The sequence below is a fragment of the Hippoglossus stenolepis genome, chromosome 11 (genome assembly GCF_022539355.2).
Source record: "Hippoglossus stenolepis isolate QCI-W04-F060 chromosome 11, HSTE1.2, whole genome shotgun sequence".
NCBI classification, from domain to species: Eukaryota; Metazoa; Chordata; class Actinopteri; order Pleuronectiformes; family Pleuronectidae; genus Hippoglossus; species Hippoglossus stenolepis.
Genome location: NC_061493.1, coordinates 3,540,172 through 3,559,520, shown reverse-complemented (window position 1 = coordinate 3,559,520; position 19,349 = coordinate 3,540,172). Strand labels below are relative to the sequence as shown.

Genomic DNA, 19,349 nt, shown 5'->3' with positions numbered 1-19,349 from the left:
ACTGACACTAGGGAACAATTTTACCTTGTGTCTATTAGCTCCGCAGGATCCGTCATAATTCTCCCTCTGAATGAAATTTCACTTTCTCAGATATTATCTCTCTGACCACAAAACTTGCTTGTGTGTCTCTGTCACAATGTGAGAGCTGCCTGCTGGGCACCCAAACTCTTCTGTAAGTAATTACTGTCTGCAATTTATCCACACTCCCAGAGGGAATGTTGGCATTATTCACATTGGTTTAATTGAGAAGCCAAAGATCATTTCATTTATAAACAGGCACAAGACATAGTAGCAAATAAAAATAGAGTTAAAATTGATTATGTCAGTTTATGTCATTGAAAATGAAACTGACATCAATATCCTGCCTCTGTCAGAAGGTGTTAGGCCAAATGGGACACACACCCACACAGAGGAAGTGTGTGAGGCCCTGTCAGTCTGGTAGAGTGGAAGACAAGCCTGAGGAGGGAATGGGACCACTCTGTAATTTATTCACACTGCTGGCCAATACAAACCAAATCCTTAAAGTAGTACTATCTGATCCAGACATGCAACAGGTCTGTTTTCCTACACACATATGCATGCATACACACACACTGTCATGTTCATTAAACCAGTTTGTGACTTGTGGCATCTTCCTGCCAATCATCTGCAGCCTCAGAAGAAATCCAGCTTCATCAGACCAGGCTACATTTTTCTATCTTCAACTGTCCACTTTTATTCATTGAGGGGGATTTGACTCAGGAGGCAAGGGGTTGTCCACTCTAGGGTCAGCGGTTTGAACCCATTCTCCCCCATTCCAAGTGTTCTTGAGCAAGATACTACACCCAAAATTGAGCAGTATGGTTTAAATAGTAAAAGATTATAGTGAAAAATCCATCACCAGTACATCAATTGCATTGGATTTGGCTCCAACACTGTTTACCCCTGAGACTCCAAAAGTGTTTTGTGGACTCAAACACTTCACCGACCCCTCCATCGGCATAGTGGTGAGTAGATAATGAGTGCATTTTCATTTTTCTGTGAACTATCCCTTTAAGGTAAAGGAGCAACGGTGCCAGACAGAAATGATGCTGTCACATCTGAAATTCAAACAACCCCAAATCCCTGGGTTCATAGGTTAAAGGATATGAGGGTGAATGTTGGAGAGAGCACAGGGAGAAGGTTATGGTTTCTTAGGGGAAGTAAGGGGAGACCTCTAGACCCTTTCTGAGTGTTTATATAGTGGTGGTAGGATATCCTGCTACATGATGAAATCATTACAGACCTCTGTAGTCTTGGTTTCTCTGCTTCTCTCTCGGTCTCTGTGTGTGTGTGTGTCTGTGTTCCTGTACTTATATCTTTGTGAGGACCATTTTAAGCATAGACCCTACAGAGTGGGGACATTTTGACCAGTCCTCACTTTTTCAATGGGCTGTTTGAGGGTTAATACTTGGTTTTAGGGCTAGAATTAGGTTTAGGTTAGGGTTAAGAATTTAGTTTGGATGGTTAAGGTTAGGGTAAGGGGTTACGGGAATGTATTATGTCAATGAGTGTCCTCACTAACATAGAAGTACAAATGTGTGTGTGTGTGTGTGTGTGTGTGTGTGTGTGTGTGTGTGTGTGTGTGTGTGTGTGTGTGTGTGTGTGTGTGTGTGTGTGTGTGTGTGTGTGTGTGTGTGTGTGTGTGTGTGTGTGTGTGTGTGTGTGTGTGCACCTAAGGTTAGAAGGTCAAAACCCTTTGTTGAAACAAACTGAAGTCAATGAGCCAAATTAGCTGCAGCTTGCAGATCTGAACAACACAGTTACAAAATATTGTTCAAATTTTCAGTTCACTTCATTTGCCCAAATCTTTAATTTGAAGTGTTATTTTTCGTTTTTGTGTGTCTTTTGTTTGTTTGTTTGTTGCCTTTTTTTTGCGTGCGTGTGCGTGTGTGTGTGTGTGTGTGCGTGTGTGTGTGTGTGTGTGTGTGTGTGTGTGTGTGTGTTAGATCTTTCTGCTGCATTCACCATCAGGCATGAGAGCAACATGAATTTTCTCATCTAACTCTCAGCAAATAATTATATTTCCCCAAATGTAGAACTCCCATTACTATTGCGAGATAGGGCATTTTAGCAGCACACACACACACACACACACACACACACACACACACACACACACACACACACACACACACACACACACACACACACACACACACACACACAAATATATTGTTAAGAATTTATTTTGATATCTGACATCTTTAACGTTAGCTCACACAAACAGAAAACATGTACCCTCATGATTAGGTTTGCATGATATATATCATCATCATATATTTTTGTCAAGTGATGTTCTCGTTCATGTTTTGTTTGATGATTACAGTTTTTACTTCAAGACACAGATACTCACACACACCACTACTTTGTGTAAGAGGCTGAATGTGCCTTATCAAGTGTCACACACAAAAAAAGGAAAATAAGAATTTCCTGTGTCTGTGTTTTTCTTGCACTGAGTCGCTGAGATTCTTTGAAGTCACTGTTATAGTGCTCTCTCTCTAAAGTGCATGTGTGTGTACGTACAATGGCAAGCCCATTCATACGTTTCCCTGTCCAGCCAGAAGGAAATTTTACATTTGTCACCCTCATGTCCGTCTGCGTACATGTTTGTGTGTCGGCGGAGGTCTCCTTCATTGGCCATTTGCTCTCTGACCGCATAAAAGCAACGTGAAGAGTGCAGAGATGCTGACAAGCAGAGCTACAACTTGTCCAACAATGAGCCATGCATCACCCGGAGGCTTAGTCATACAAACATGGAGTGAAAGAGGAAACCAGAATGAATGGGATGATGAAAGAAAGCGAGACTAAGATGCTGTGAGGCCAGGAATGTGTGAGTTACTGAGTCCTGTGTTTATTTAAGTAGAAACTCTTTTCTTTTAAGAGCCAGACTGATATTTTGTACCTGAGCAGTGATTTAAAATTATTATGTGAACTTACTCAAGCACCGGATTGTTTACCGCACTTTAGAACAATGTTGAGATCCTGGGACTTGATTTTCTATTACTTTTTAATCTCAGTTATATTGTATTTTAACACCACAACACTTTATATAACAGCTGGAGTTAATACTTCCTTTGCCTAAAACAACATGTTATGTATAAAGCCAATATTTCACAATTTACAGCAAAATTAGAATAAAAACTTTTCCATTCCATTAATCATCTCAGAACCTCTATATTCATCCTGTGACTCTGGGCACTCGACCTCTTCATTGGGAGCCGGTGGTCTTTATTGCATAAAAATTAAGGACCTGAGTATTTAATCTCACCACTGTCCCGAGGTGACAGAGTGCTGTGTTATGAGAGAGTCGGCCACTTCATCAATCACATAAAAGGGGATTTTTTCACGTCACTCTGATGACATTTAAATCCCTTGTGGGTGCATCTTGCGAGGTAGGCTAACAAGCATATTAGATACATATTATAAGCTATAAGCATTAAACACACATTAGCTGCCTCACTTTGAAGATCCTCTTCCGGTGAGTGTGCTGAAAGCTGCGTGATCAAGTTCACCAACAATGGAGTAACACAAAATTGTGAAACAGAAAATGTGTCCTGACCCATTGTTTGCCGCTCAAGCTCAGGAAATGTCAGTTCATCACAGTGTTACTGCACAATCTCATCCGTCATCACAGAGAGTAAAACTGTTAAAGACCTGAGTTTCCTTGATAGCTTGTCATTCTTACATTGTCTCACCACTACTCAGAAACTCTAACTTGTATGAACCTGCACTGATCTTTTCAATTCAAGAAATGTCTGTCAAATTGTTTCCAAGGGAGTGTAACTGTTTCTGTGTTATCCATGTAATTACTTTGGCACACGTGTTGCTGGTACAGTTTGGCTTGTAAGCTACTTTGGAAAGTCATGAGGAAGTTAACACATGTTGTTTTTTCTTTATATTGATCTTCAATTCCATCTTGCTCCTAAATGCAACAGCGATTTTATCACTATTTCAGCATGATATGTAAAATGTATTTACTACAAACTACATTTTTACTAATTTACTAATTAAGCAAGACCTATAATATTGTAAATTAATACAAAATTAAAAAATGTCCTACATTACATCAGTATAGTGAGTTTTGAAATATGTATAAGATGTGCTGTATATTTTGTTTATAAATGCCATATAGAGGGACTAAGAAGATCAAAACTATGTCAAAGTTGCAGAATCCTGTCCGCTAGGTGGTGCTGTATGTCTATACTATGACTGTGTGCTGTCCCACTGACAGATTGTGTTGTTCTGTTTTTACAGCAGCAGCAGGAATGTGATGATTGACCAGATGATTTTGTCTGAACCCAGAAGAAGAACACATAACCGTAGCAGTTGTTTACCTAAAAATTTAATCTAAAAATGTTACTTGGCCTAATGAAGCATAAATTATTCAGATAATCAAAAATTATTGTGAAATTTATGGTGATCAAGAAATGGATGTTTTACTGTAGTTGCTATAGCTAAATGATTTAATACAATTTTATTACAGGAAAAACGTGTTGTGTTTACATACACTGCAGTAGACTGCCCAGAACACAACACGCTCCCCCACCAGTAGATGTCTCTGTAAGACTGTAGATACAGATACAGTCTGGACTAATGGAGCATGAAGGAGACAGTAACAGGTAGTGTGGTCGAGTGAACTCTTGGATGATGTAAGAGAGCTGAACACAGCGTAGCCTCTCAGCCTTGATGCCATTTCCACCAGAGGCCACTGGTATTAGAATGAACAGGGATCACCACAGTTAAAGCTACTGCTGACAAGACACCTCAAACTTGAATCAGCATACGTTATTAGTCTATCTATTATGTAGGTTTTATATTTATCATTAGAACCTATACAATACAGTTTCAAGTTTCATGATGAAGACCACCCTCTTCTCTTCCTTTCTCACGTTGGTCAGTTTAAACAGAGCCAGAAAATATTTGACAACCACATGCTGGTGATATATACACGAGGAGACATATGGTCAGATACAAGGCAATATGAATTTTTTACTACATTGCCTGGGCCTGCAGGGACAAGGGCTGTTCTACTCTTTTACAGAACAAGGTATGACATTTGTGAAGGTCATAGCTGCACTTGAAAAGCTCTGTGTTCCTGAAGTCAGCGTGGTAGCATGCTGAACACATTTAGACAGCAGGCAGGCAAAGGGAGTATACACTGAAGGTATGGAATTGCCTTGAAGCTTATACGCTGTAGCCTGACATGCACATTTTTTTCTTTGTGTGAGCAAGTGCCAGAAAAATTATGCAATCAATCCACATAATCATCTTTTTAAAATGTTTTCATCGACCCTTTTGGGCTATATGTCTCTACAAGTCCACAGTGAACTGTAATTGGTCAACTTGGTAATGATAAGGATAATAGTAGTAGTAGTACATAGTAGTAATACTACTACTACTAATAACAACAATAATAACAACAACAATACTAATACAAATAATAATAATAGTTGTAATTCAAAATCCACATAACAAACTGCTAACCATGTCTGTCAGTGGCCGCACACACACACAAGGCAGTTGTATTTAGCTAGCTCATTTTATACAAAGTATAGTAAAGTGCTGCACAGGGACATTAATTAAGACAAAAGTAAATGAGAACAATTTACAGAGCACAGTTTAAAAAAATTTTGGAGAAGAATAATTGAAATAGAGTTGAATAAAATAGAATAAAATACAATGTCTGTGAAGATTCTCAGTCATCAAGGTCATGGTATAATATGACAAATATAGTTATCAGGACATCAAGTCGAGTTAAACCTTTTTAGCACTTGGATAATAACATACAATGATGGTATGTAAAATAGTTTACTTAAAGCCTCTTGTAAATCAAAAGGTTTTCAATCTGGTTTTAAAAACTGCAGTGCATGGAGCATTCCTGACCATTGGGCACTTGATTCTAGTATAATTTTACACGATACCCACCCTCCTTCAGCCTCCTTTGGTTCAGTGGTTGTACACCATCATCAACATGATCTGATTCATTACATGCACCCCTTCTTTTATTGTAACATCTTCATTTAACAAAAGAGCAGAATTATTTGATTCTATAATGATCTTCTACATTTGTGTTGACAAATTATTGACATCAAGATTGTAAATCAATATTAGGAAAAAATTGATTAATAATTCACTCAGTACTGTAAGAATACCATTAACATACATGCCCTTAATATACATACCACTAAAAAGCTGTGTGAAAAATGTAAACACCACAAAAAGGTGAAAGTGTTGACCACTGAGAGGCACATGGAGGTCAACTGAATCACATACAGAATACATTGTATTACCTGTATATGAAATCCCAAACAACCAATCAGCCTCCAGAACATCCCCAACAGACCTGACCTTTTGTATTTTTACAGGATAAACTTTGACATGAGCATTTTGTTTCATTTTGATATGCTGTATCAGTGAAGGCAGAAATGTCAGACACCAGGGGATAAATGTCAATGGTCAGGTGCAGCACTACCTGCCTCACCCTTCCTTCCTCAGCCCTGCCTGACTATCCTGCCTTCCCCCACCCATCTTCCCATCTCTAACCCAGACACCCCCTGTGCAGCTTTGCCCCAAATCCTCCCAGAACCTTAAAACTCTTCCAAATCTGCTTTCTCCCAGCCCCAGCCCCACCACCCCCACCCCCACCCCCAATTCAGTTCTGCCAGTCATCCACTGCTAACTCTCAATTATTGAATTTCATTATAGCTGTTGGCACTGGCTCAGAGAAACAGCACAAATTCTTTCTCTCATGATGATAATGAGTCAAATAGATGGGATGTGGAATAGTGTGTGTTTGCTGCCGCCTGTTTGACTAAGAGTGAAAGTGTTAATGTTTGAGTTTTAGTGGTATAGCATGGCATATCCAGAGTATTAGTGTGTCAGTCCCTCAGCTAAGCCTCTGCTCTACAGGGGTTCTCTACTTATTTAGGTCATCAGATCTCTCCCAGCTAAAGTCAAAGAGAGGAGTGAGGGAGGAGCGACTTTAGAAGGTGAGACCACCGTGAGTGTCACGAGGAGAATCGATGGACATGTGGACTGATTGAACAATGGTCTCTATCGTATATTTGGGGTAGCTATAGGGAGGAGGGCAGGTGGGATTCAGATGAACCCAATTTTCAAATTCCAGTGGACAGAAACAAGATAAATTTGATGAGGAAGAGATCCTTACACAAAATATGTATTTTGCTGGAAAAATGGCAGTATCAACATCACATACCTCTCAACAAAAGTCTATACCACTATGTGTGCAGCCTAATGAAAAAATATGTACTCCTATACAGAGGTGGTACTCATCTTAACCATCATAACCATAATCAAAACTAAAAGTGATTCCAAAAAACACATTTCTGAAAACAGAGCCAAACTAAGTGAACACTAGATATACTTTATATTTTGATGATATTGATAGTTATAGTAGTTATGTGTTGAACACCATTAGAGTCCACAGTTGACATCCAAGCATTACCTCTCACAGCACTAAACATTTGCATGTAATCGCACAACAAAGCTTATCTGGATAATGCAAACACTGCCCGCTCCAACCCATTGAATCTTCATTTGAATTTATCACACAATCAAATAACTGGTTCGAATAAACATCGTGACATCTGTAGTATTTACAATAAAGGGACACATTTCATTGAAATTATTAAGAGATACCATTATTTCTATGTTTGACAGTGAGCTTACTCTACCAGTTAACGTTAATTTGAATCAGACATATGATTTCAATGGGAGTTTTCATCACCCTGTAAGAGAGCATGACACATGAAGAGACTCACTTGCATGTACATGGTGCAGTGAGCAAGTAAACTCTGATGCACATGATTCAAGGATACTACACACATAGTAGTACACGTAGGTGACGTTTATGTTAGACTGAGTTTGAAACCTTTCCTTGCAGGAGATATAGGGCAGCCTGTTATACATTAAGTGTAATAGAGGTAGAAACTCCCCCATGTCCCCCATGCAATACCTGCTCAATTTGTATGTAAACATATTGATTTCAGTAACTTCACTAGACCAGATTGTGGTGTTGTGTTATTCCACCCTGCTTTGTATGTTATTGAAGACCTCTTAGGCACAAATCTGTACTTTTGTATTCTTTAGAATTTTTTTATGCCTATGTGCCAGTGACAGCCAGGGGCTGGAGGTATTATGTTTTCGGGTTGTCCATCTGTCCCATTGTTATGAACACGATATTTTAAGAACACCTGAAGGGAATTTCTTTACATTTGATACAAACGTTCAAGGTTACCTCATGTTCTTGTGAATGTAATCAGGAACACTCTTAGTGAATGTTTGTGCATCTTGCACTTGGACTTATGGATGAGCTGATTGGAATTTGGAGGTCAAAGGTCACTCTTACAAAAAACCATTAACGTTTAGCTAAAAAATGCTTTAAAAATCTTTAAAAAATGTGGCTAAGATTTCTACTTAGATGTACAGACTAACTGATTAGATTTGGATGGTCAAAAGTCGAGGTCATGGTGACTTCATATGAGTTTGGGAAAATAATTGATCTAGACTGAAACTGCACTGGTTTTGGCGTGGACACCAGTGCATGTTTTTTTGTGTTCTTTTTTTGTAATGCACTGGTTTATTGTTTTAATGTTGTGGAGCTGGCTGCAAGCTAAGTTTTCCACCAGGAATAATAAATGACTGAACTGAATAAGTTGATGAACCTGGTAACTCCACACCCACCAAAGCTCAGCATGTTAGCGTTGTATTTATGGGCATGTTAGCATATGTCAATCTTAACATTTAGCTTAACGCACCACTGTGCCTTAGTAGTCTCACAGAGCTGTGCACATGGCTGTGGACACTACTTTTTTTGTGTATGTGTGTATGTCTGGTATGTGTGTGGATTTTGTCAGTGCTTTGCCAGCAGTTTGGAATGGTTAGTTTAATTACGAGTAAAGAACGAGGTATACATGACAGAATGTATGAATTTTGTATCACATACTGTATTACTACAGTATAATGATATCAGTAAGAGACTTTTTTTATGTAATTGTCAGCATCTGAAGTAGGAGGACTAACTAACTTTGAATTCTGTGCCATCTCTTTAGATTTTACTGAGGGGGCAGAGGGAGGATTTCTGGAGAGGGTGTAATGATGAGAAGGATGGAAAAGAACGAGGTGGAGGAATGATACACTGAAAGAGGAGAGAGGGTGTGACAGACTGAGTTTGAGTTAGACAGGAACAGAGATGTGATGACAGAGAGAGAGAGAGAGAGAGAGAGAGAGAGAGAGAGAGAGATGATGGTGGCACAGTATTATGTAACACTGTGAGGAGAAGAAGAGGTGGAAGGAGAAAACAGGGGGTGATGCAAGGATAAATGGAGGGATGGACAGGCAGTGAAGCAGTGTCTAAATGAAAAAAAAGCAGCTCTGACTCCTCCTCTGCATGAACCTGATGACGATACGCCACACCCTCTGAGTCATCAAGATCCGCTGCTGCTGCTGCAGAGACTCAGTTTACAGGACAGATGAGATGAATGAAAACACATCTTACAACAGGTTCATGCTTATTTTCATTTAATCAGGTCAAAGGCTTTGTTTGCATTGGGATTGAACTTGCACTTTACCTGAAAGTCTCCTGAGATAGACTTCTTCAAGAGAGACCTGCAACAGTCCCGAAGTGAAGAAGAGTTCTCAATCTTCAACTATTCAAATGAAAAAACATTAATTTAGTATTTAGTATTTTTGATGAAGAGAACTGAAAGTGAGCTGACCACAACTCTATTTAAACAGATGAAGTACAATATTAAAGCTGCATCAACCAGCATTTTTACATGAACAGTAGATGATGTAAATGGGTTGCTCGGTCAGGAATAGACCCATAGAGAAAGATCACCGAATCTGCAGTTACCCAGAACTTCAGTCTCTTTCAGCTCATTGTTTAAGGGGACACTAGTGTCACTCTTTCCTCTGATCCTGACAGTCTTGTTTTCAGCAGTAAGAGTTCTGATAAACCCACTGTACTCTGTACCAAGTTAGTGACTATATAACTGGACAGGGGGGTATGGTGTAAAGCCATCCATTTGTTTGCACTGGAGCTGGGTTGAAGCCCACAGTTGCATCACAGGGTTGGCACCATCTTGAACGTTTTTCATGCTGTATGGAAATATGTCCCATTATCTCAGACAGACAACAGAGACTTAAGATACCTAACCAAAGAACAGACAAATATAATTAACACAAAAACCAACACAACACCAAAATCTGACTAAACGATACCAACTCAGACAATACATATTATAGGTTATTGCAGTCTTATCAACAGGTCCGACAATAAATAAACAAACAAAATAAATGAATAAATAGATATATAAATTGCTTCATGTTATTCCCTTAGATTATTAGGGAGAAAAGCAAAAAAGTGAACCTGGTACTCGACTACAATGAGCCATTGTGCTGCTAGCAATATCACAGAGCAGGTAATACAGTTTACAGCAGACTGTATAAAGTAATTGTGTGTACTTGCGGAAATACTGCCAAGGACACACAACATAGCTTTCGTGCTATGTGTGCCATGCTAGCTGTCCATGCAATACTTGTCTACATGGGAAATAAACTCCACAAACAGCTGAGCCGACACCAGGTTCATGGGAGCCAAACACTGTCATTACAATGGCTACTTCCTTGCAAACAAAACCACAAAAACAGCAAAAGCTTGTTGTTGACTGTGCGATTGCATGCATAATTCAAATCACAACCTGCCGTATTCAGTGTATAGATTGTAGCACAGAGATTGCTCTGATTATTTCTCAAAGCGAAGAGGATTTTGAAAATGTAAGGGGACACAGAAGGGGAGGAGAATACTGCCAATGGCAGCTTATACCAATGGCAGCTTATACCCTCAGTTGTACATATGGCAAATCAGACCAGCCATTGACCTAGACATGGTGTGGGAGTAGAATGTCATGCATCAGATAATTTACCCAAAAAATCCTATTTAAACATGCTCAACAGATCAGTCACTGTAACTTACAAAAGTAAGGGATGACGCCGCTGTTGATGCAGTGGAATCAATACGTTATGTCCGGCCTCCACCTCCCCAGGCAATACCCCTCACCTGAACTCTCTGAACCAGAGACTCTCCTGCTACGTTGTTCAAAAGTGGGAGGCAAAGTCCGGGGGAAAGTCTGGTCCCAAATCATCCAGACATTTTCTGACTAATAGATCATCCTCAGTAAAAGAGCATCCAGCATCCAGTGGTTCAGTTGGGATGTGGCAAAATGCTGTTGCAAAATACCATAACAGGAAGAAATGCATTCTCATATTGTTCTTATATCGTGGTTAGTTTGCCAGTTTGGACCGAACACCTGTTAAATAAAAAACCTGAAGCATGGAGAAGATGAATGTTTTAAATATATAAAAAGAGGACATCTGTTATTTTGGCATGTGTATTTGTTTACTGCATTTTTGCTCTTGTGTGCACACAGTTTGTGATATTTGAGAGATTACAAAACCCCCCACCAAATCAAATGGGAGCCATAATCCCCTATAATCCTATAGAAACCTCTGCCTCTCCAGCAGCCAGTCAGTCAGTCATCTGGCTAGCTAGCTTCATCAGAGAGCATCGGAGACCGTCATCCAGTGCGAGAGTCAGTCAGTGAGGTATCCAGGCCCGTCAATCTTTTAAATGCTTCAATTCACCATAAAGGAAAAAAAAGAGATTGGAGGAAGATGGAAGAAAGAACGGTGTCCAACCATGAGTTCGATTGTCGAGAAAATGTACTCACACAAAGTCCAATATTAAGATTTGTTTATTAAGATTTACCACCCTCAGCTCTGGATGGTCCACAAGAGATTATTATTGTAACAAACAAGCACAAAGCAGGAGAGCGGAAACGTAATTTTGTGTAAAAACAAGTTAATTCAATAATTTATGGTACTTTGATTGTATAATATATTTTTGTGTATTGTACTTTTGAAAAAGTATTTTCTTCTTGGGTTTTGAATTGTAAATTTTCTATGATAAATGATGCATTTTAAAATTTAGAAAAGTAAATGATCGGCAATTGACTACAGACTTGACAGTAAAGAGTCCAAAGCATATACAACTGTTTGTGATCACGTACAATTGATAGTCACATCAATCAATCAATCAAATTTTATTTGTATAGCCCATATTCACAAATCACAGTTTGTCTCATAGGGCTTTAACAAGGTGTGACATCCTCTGCCCTTAACCCTCAACAAGAGTAAGGAAAAACTACTAAAAAACCCTTTCAACAGGGTTAAAAGAAGGTAGAAACCTCAGAGAGAGCCACATGTGAGGGATCCCTCTCCCAGGACGGACAGAAGTGCAATAGATGTCAAGTGTAAAGGAGAACATCAGAAAGATAAAGGTTTTTGCAGCATTGATTAGAATAAACACTTTGTAGCATAATGGAAGGTCAATGAATTGGTGGATTATTGTCAGTGATGGTCGAGTATCTGAGGAGAAATATTATATATCAAGCAGTCCTGCTGTAATCATAGTCTATGGTCAGCAGCCACCACGATCATGATCCACCATCAAGATCGGATGCCACTATAGTCCACAGTCATTGTCCACTGCCGCCATCAGGATCCACCATCAGCTGCCACCTCGATCGTGGTCCACCACCACTATCTGATGCCAACACGATACAGGATCCGCCATTATTATCACGATCAGCCAGCACGATACAGAATCCACCATACTGGATCCACCATTACGATCTCTGATACGCGATCCACAGATCATAATCCACGATGTGGCCGCAGCCGCGTCCCTGGATCTGCGGACGATAAGGCAAAGGGACTCCAGGGAAGAAGTCAAGTCAGTAACATGTATTGATGAGATATTAATTTCTTTGATGTGATAAGGATGGAGAAGAGGAAGGAGAAGCTGGGAAGAGAAGCTCCGTGTGTCATGTGTCCCCCGACATTCTAGACCTATAGCAGCATAACTAAGAGCAGGTCTAAGACAAGCCTGTACTGGCTCTAACTATAAGCTTTATCGTAAAGGAAGGTTTTAAGCCTACTCTTAAACGTACAGATGGTGTCTGCCTCCTGAACTGAAAGTGGGAGATGATTCCACTGGAGAGGAGCTTGATAGCTGAAAGCTCTGGCTCCTACTCTGCTTTTAGAGACTTTAGGGACGACAAGTAAGCCTGAATTCTGGGAGCGCAGTACTCTAGTGGGTTGATATGGTACTAACAGCTCTTTAAGATATAATGATGCCATATTATTAAGGGCCTTGAAGGTGAGGAGGAGAATTTTAAATTCTATTCTAGATTTAACCGGAAGCCAGTGTAGCGAAGCTAATACTGGAGAAATGTGGTCTCTTTTCTTGGTTCTTGTCAGGTCACATGCTGCAGCATTTTGGACAAGCTGCAGTCTTTAACGACTTCCTGCTGGAGCCTGATAATAAGGAATTACAATAATCAAGTCTGGATGTAACAAAGGCGTGGACTAGTTTTTCTACTGTGCTGTGCTGGTCACATCCAGATGATTCTCTGGATCTGCACCAAATTGCTCACACTCATACGTCTGTGACTTATAGAAATTGACAAAAAGCTCAAGAAAAGTCCTATCCTGCAACATTAAGGAAAGTGATTTAAAAAAGATTCCTGCATCCACACCAACGCACAGGGAGGTTGTGGTTCAGGAGGTAGAGCGTGTCGTCCACCAACTAGAAGATTGGTTCCATTCAGAAGTGTCCTTGATACTGAATCCCAAAATTGCCCCTAAAGGTCTTGTGTGAATGGTCTGAATTGAAGTGCTGCATGAATGTGTGTGAATGGGTGGATGACAAAACTTGTAGAGCACTTTGAGTAGTCTAGAAAAGTGCTCTAAAAATACAGATCATTTATCATTGACACAAATGTGACACTTGACACCATTTATTGTTTTTTTTCCTGGCTCATGCCTCATTCCTCCTGTGTGGTGCCGAGGTTTACGTCAGGCTTCCTATGGTGCATGGTGGCAGGTTATGGATGATTGTTACATGTTTGATACATGTTTGCCATTGCTGTGTTTCATCATTGTGTTGCCCAGTTTTGTGTCACCTGATGTAATTTCCTTGGGTCCATGTTGAAAATGCATGTCCTGATTTGAGCTTGTCATTCCTTGGATTTGCTGTGATGGATTTCACAAATCCAATAAAACAAATCAAGTCAAAACTCTCATTTTTTTTATGGTGGCCCATGAAGGCATCACCAGCTGCCTGCTGCGGATTCAGATTCCCCCCCCCCCTCCTCGCTTCTGATTGGCTGAGGCGGTGGTCCAGGGGGCGGGAGCTGTGTGAGTGTTGGCACCAGTCTGCCTGGTTCACAGAGAAAGGTGGAGACATTTCTCACCGTCACACACTCCTGACTGTCACACACACTTTAACACACACTCAGCCACAGGATCGGGACGCAGCTGAACGGTGAGTAGCCTTAAAAACCACATTTATCGTGTGTCATCGCGTGATCGCGGCTGTATCCTCGCGTTGCGCCGTCCGGCCCCGTGTTTATGAATGAATGATGAAAAATCCCTGTCATATTTACTGGGTTATCCGGACAGTGGTGCGCGGGTACGGGCCTGTGTTTCCACTGCATGGCGGATGATGGTGCGCGGTGTTTCCCATCTTAATGATGGAGGGGTAGTGGGCGTGTGAGGGGCGATGGGAGGAGGAGGAGGAGGGCGGGGGTCTCATGCGGAGCTCCGTGGATCCGTGTCTCTTTGTTATGGTGGTGCCGCAGTCAGGATGGTACACCCCTCCTGTACTATCCCGGGGATACAGTAGTACAAAGCTATCTCCATGGCAGCCCCGCATCAGCTCCATGTGCTCGCCTTTGATCATTGATGACTGCAGTGTGGCCTCACGGCATCTAACGACATTTCACATCTTAATATTAATAATCCTGCATAAGTGACCTGCACTGACCCATGACAGTGACTGTGAGGGATCTACTGGCCCGTGTAGTGTTTACAGTAGCAGTGCATCTTTGTCGAAGGCAGTCAGGTGCAGCTCCACAGCTACAAGGCCTTTGTTACATAAAGGGTCTTTTTCCCGGATTGTTGCACAGCATATGCCCTACACCAGTTTTGGGGATATTGTGTTATGCTCTATATAGGGACCAAATCTGCCATTATACAATAATACCCCACCCCCCACCAGCCCACTTGACACACACATTCACACAAATGCACACAGACACACGTACAGTGCATCCTCTGTCTCAGTGTGGATTAGTACACATTGTTCCCCCAATGCTCGTGTCTTTCTCTCTCTGTGGCAGTGTCTGTCGCAAAATGGATCAGGCTTCAGTCTATTTCATATGTGAAATTGCCTGTGCAGTGACTGAGGAGGATTAATGAACCGTAGATTCTGAAATGTAATAACGTGACGTAGGTGTATGGACATTTTTAATCATCTGGTGCTGAAGTTTGAGTAAACATTGTAGTATCTGTCCTATATCCTCTCGTCCCTGCGCTTCAATGATGATGCAACACTGAGATATTTTCAGCCAAGACACACGGCTGCACTGTTACATAAAAGGGACACATTCTGTGCTTCAGCTACACGTTCCGGCTACACAACCTGACATGTTCCGTATATGTTCCGCATCCTGTGGGAGGTTGAAGGTGTAGAGAGGAAGTGTGAATTATATGATGTTTCGTGTTGGCAGGCTCTGTTGCATCCTGCAGGGTTGAAGAGGTCACAGTCATCTTTTCTGACACTCCATGCTTGTGTGTCTCTTTATGTTGGTCTTCTGTCTCTCCATCTGCCTACCTGTTGCCTTTTTACTGACAGTCACATTGTATGTAATCAAGACATTAAACCTTATTTATCTTTTGACATAACGGCGAGGCAGAATTAGATATATCTGATTCAGATGGTTGGAAATGAAAAAAACATTCTGGTAACACAGGACATAGCAGATGAAAGATCAAATTTATCTTTCTCTCTCTCTCTCTCTCTCCCTGTCAGTCACAGTGGAAAGCTGCAATTGGCCGTTGGTGCGCAGTTGAAAACATCCATAAAGTTCAGCGATGCAACTTCTAGTGACTGTCTGCTCATTGGCGAGCTGTACAAATCTTCCGCCATAAACAGGCCAGGTCTACTTCTATCCTCAACAGAATGCTTTTCTACTGCTTTTAATTCAGAAATAGCAAGATGTCCACATGGAGTTGGTGGAGTTAGTCTAGTGGTGTTCACTGTGACACTCACGGCAAAGAAAACCTTCTCAGAGGGTACAGACATCGCAGGATCTTTTTAAACTGCTTGGCTGAAATCCAAGCAACAGTCTGTGACATTAGCACCAACCTCCGCATGAAAGTGGATACAATTTCTCAATCCATCATCATAAGAGGAAATATATGGGCTAGAAAACAAGATACAAACCACTCAGTAGCATTAAGCATTAGAAGGCCAGCTTGGAATTCGCAGAAGCACATACAAGGGCTGCAAAAGCTTTGGAACAACATTTTCTAGACTGATAAGCTCCAAATGAGCCAAACCAAAGTGATAGACAGGACAAAGATTGGAGAAAGAAATGATCTGCTCATGAAGAAACAAGCTCATTTTGAAGCGGTGTCATGGCGGCTTCTGAAACAGACTCACTAATCTTTATGGATGATGAAACTCATGATGGCTGCAGCAGAAATAATTCTTATGTCTACAGAAACATTTTCTCTGCCAATTTATAGAGAATTGCCTCCAAACTTCTTCATGCAGCAAGACAATGACCCAAAACACTCTGCCAACACAACAAAGGGCTTCATCAGAGGGAAATAGGGGAAGGAACAGAAAGAGGCTGCAGTAGAAGGCTGGAAAAGCACCACAGATGAAACAGTTATTCCCGGCAAGCTTTATTCAACCAAGGATTTACTTTGATACTAATTGTTCCTTTATTTTCTTTTTCAAAATGGGACAATCTGACACAAAAGGTGTTTGTCTATACCAGGATATAAAAGATGAAATTCCGTCTCATATTCATCTTTTGATCAGTGTCCAATAAAAACCAAGGAATTGGCCTTGACCTCCAGGTCGGTTTGCAAAAAGGAAGGCCTACAACAACATCTAACCACTATTGTTATTATTGATTAATCTTCAAGTTGCTTCCCAGCCAACAATCCATCATCCCTAACACGTTTAATAGATCATATGACTGTGAGAAAAGCAATGAGTCAATTTTTGAAGCCTGAACTATGAAATATTTAAATTGAATGAGCCCTTATTCACCAATCATCTCATTGCCTCATTGAGTGTAAAATGCTAACTGATTATCGGAACATATTGCAGGTTGTTTTTCTGGGGATCAGCTAGTTCATGTTTGAAAATATTGAATGTGCCCTAGTAAAAAATAGCTGAACAATAGGTAGCCTATAGTTTGCCTACAGGGTATGTTGCTACTAATACCTGAAAAATATAAATACAGTGAGTGCTCCACAGCACAGATCCTCAAGCAGGCTGCCAGGTTCTCTGCTTGAAGCTGGTTTCAAAGGCCTTTTTAAAAACTTGATAATAAACACATATTTCAATAATATAAAGATTTTTTTATTTTTTTTATGCTTTACAAAGTGAAGATCTTATTATGTTCATCTGACTGAAAATGGGGATAACTACTGTAATGCCCACAAGAAGGCTCCGGCAGGGGTTGAGGTTGGCCCACTCATACTCCCTTGCCAGTGGACTGATGATCTATTCCTGGTTCTGTGTGTTGTGTGTGTATGTGTGTTGTGAAACATACAGTAGTTAATTTACCCACATTGAATGCCCCAGTAAAGATCCAGGGAGTGGAGTCCTTCCAGCTTCCTTGATGATCCTCAGAGTCTGATTTGTGCCAGGAATCACAAACACTGCTGTTTACTCACATGGAAACCACCCTCATTTCAGTGAATTATTTAAAACAATGTAATAAATAGATGTGCCCATTTTGCATGTCTGTGTAGTGAGTTGACATTGACTCATTGACTGATTATGTAAAGGCATTTGGGACAAACATCACGCGAATCTGTATGTGTGCCTCTGGACATTTTCTCATCGTGTGTCTCCTCTTTCAAGGCTCAAATGAGTGCACTCAGGTTCCTCTGTAGGGTCTTGATGGCCTCTTACTGAGACAGAGGTGGTGTTTGTCCTTCACTTCCTGGAAATGTTGTAATTAAATACATAATTTGTCTTGATGGTGGTCCCTGAAGGTGGCCATGCACCTTATATCATCTGGTGAGTCCTTGCAGGCCAGGGCCAGTCTGTTTGCATCACAAGCCACAGCCCCTGCTGGACAGATGCTGCAAAACCCCTTTTCACTTCATTCATAAGCATGGGATTCAACAAACAAAAGAATCTCACTTGGGCATAATATAATTACCCATCACACTGGCTACCTCTTCAGCTCTGCAGTAACATTTCTGTTGAAAGACCCTTCTTCCAGATTACATTCTTAACAGCTGTCTCAACAGTATTTGCTCTTTCGTCGGCTATAGGTACCCGGTCTAGGAAGAGATTGAACATGTCCCTCTTTATCACCGTATATAGCGAAAGCATAGGCAAGTAGTCAGTTAGGATTTACTTAGTTAGGAAATTAAGGGATTCTGATGTCAAACGTAATAAATGTTCCCATCCTAGAAATGCAATGTAGCCTGGACATAGATGCTGGAAGTCAGTAAAAACACATCTGTATTGTCGCCTAAATGCTTGTTATGATCTGTTCAGATTCTCAGATTTGGTTTCTATGGTGACTTGAGCTAAAATCTTAAGCATGTCATGATACGATGATACTTATTATTATTCATCTGGTCAATGTTCACATTGGAAAAAAGGATTTATTTTTTATTTTTTAATGAAGATATTTAATTTAGGCATGGGCATTATCTTAGATATACTTAATATACATAATATATCCAAGCTGTTGGCACATATGTTTACTACATTACACACACTTGCCCGCCCATCAAGGCCACTTGAATGTGTGCCACGTACATATGTTAGTTTTTTAATTCTTTTCATAAAGAGATAGAGCAATAGAAGCAAGGAAGGCACCAAAGCAAATTGATACTGTAAGTGTTGAGTTTGGAAATGGTAGTCAGATGGAGGTGGTTGTGGTTCTGTAAAGACCTTCTGTAAATCCATTGTCTGACAGTTGTTTGTGTATTCCAAGGAAGATGTTGAGCAAACAACAGTTATATGCAAAATACACAGCAATAAAAGTAGCTGTACCACAAATTTGTTTATCATTTGAAATGCTACAACCTGCTAAACCAAAAAATGCATAAAAATCCACGTCACTTTAGCCATTTTCAGACATGAACTCAGGAAAATGTCCAGACCCAAATGTCCGTTTACATATTAACAATGTGGCAGA

At 40.5% G+C, this 19,349-nt stretch overlaps 1 protein-coding gene across 4 annotated transcripts in view; it reads left to right on the top strand.

The window, feature by feature from the left end:
* Positions 1-14,300: 14,300 nt before the first annotated feature.
* Positions 14,301-19,349, top strand: part of LOC118118215 (microtubule-associated protein 4) — a 96,993-nt gene continuing 91,944 nt past the window's right edge. For all 4 annotated transcript variants that reach the window (XM_035171232.2, XM_035171231.2, XM_035171227.2 and 1 more), the window contains exon 1: positions 14,301-14,428. The gene's annotated coding sequence lies outside the window, so the exon portion shown is untranslated. The remainder of the gene's footprint in view (positions 14,429-19,349) is intronic.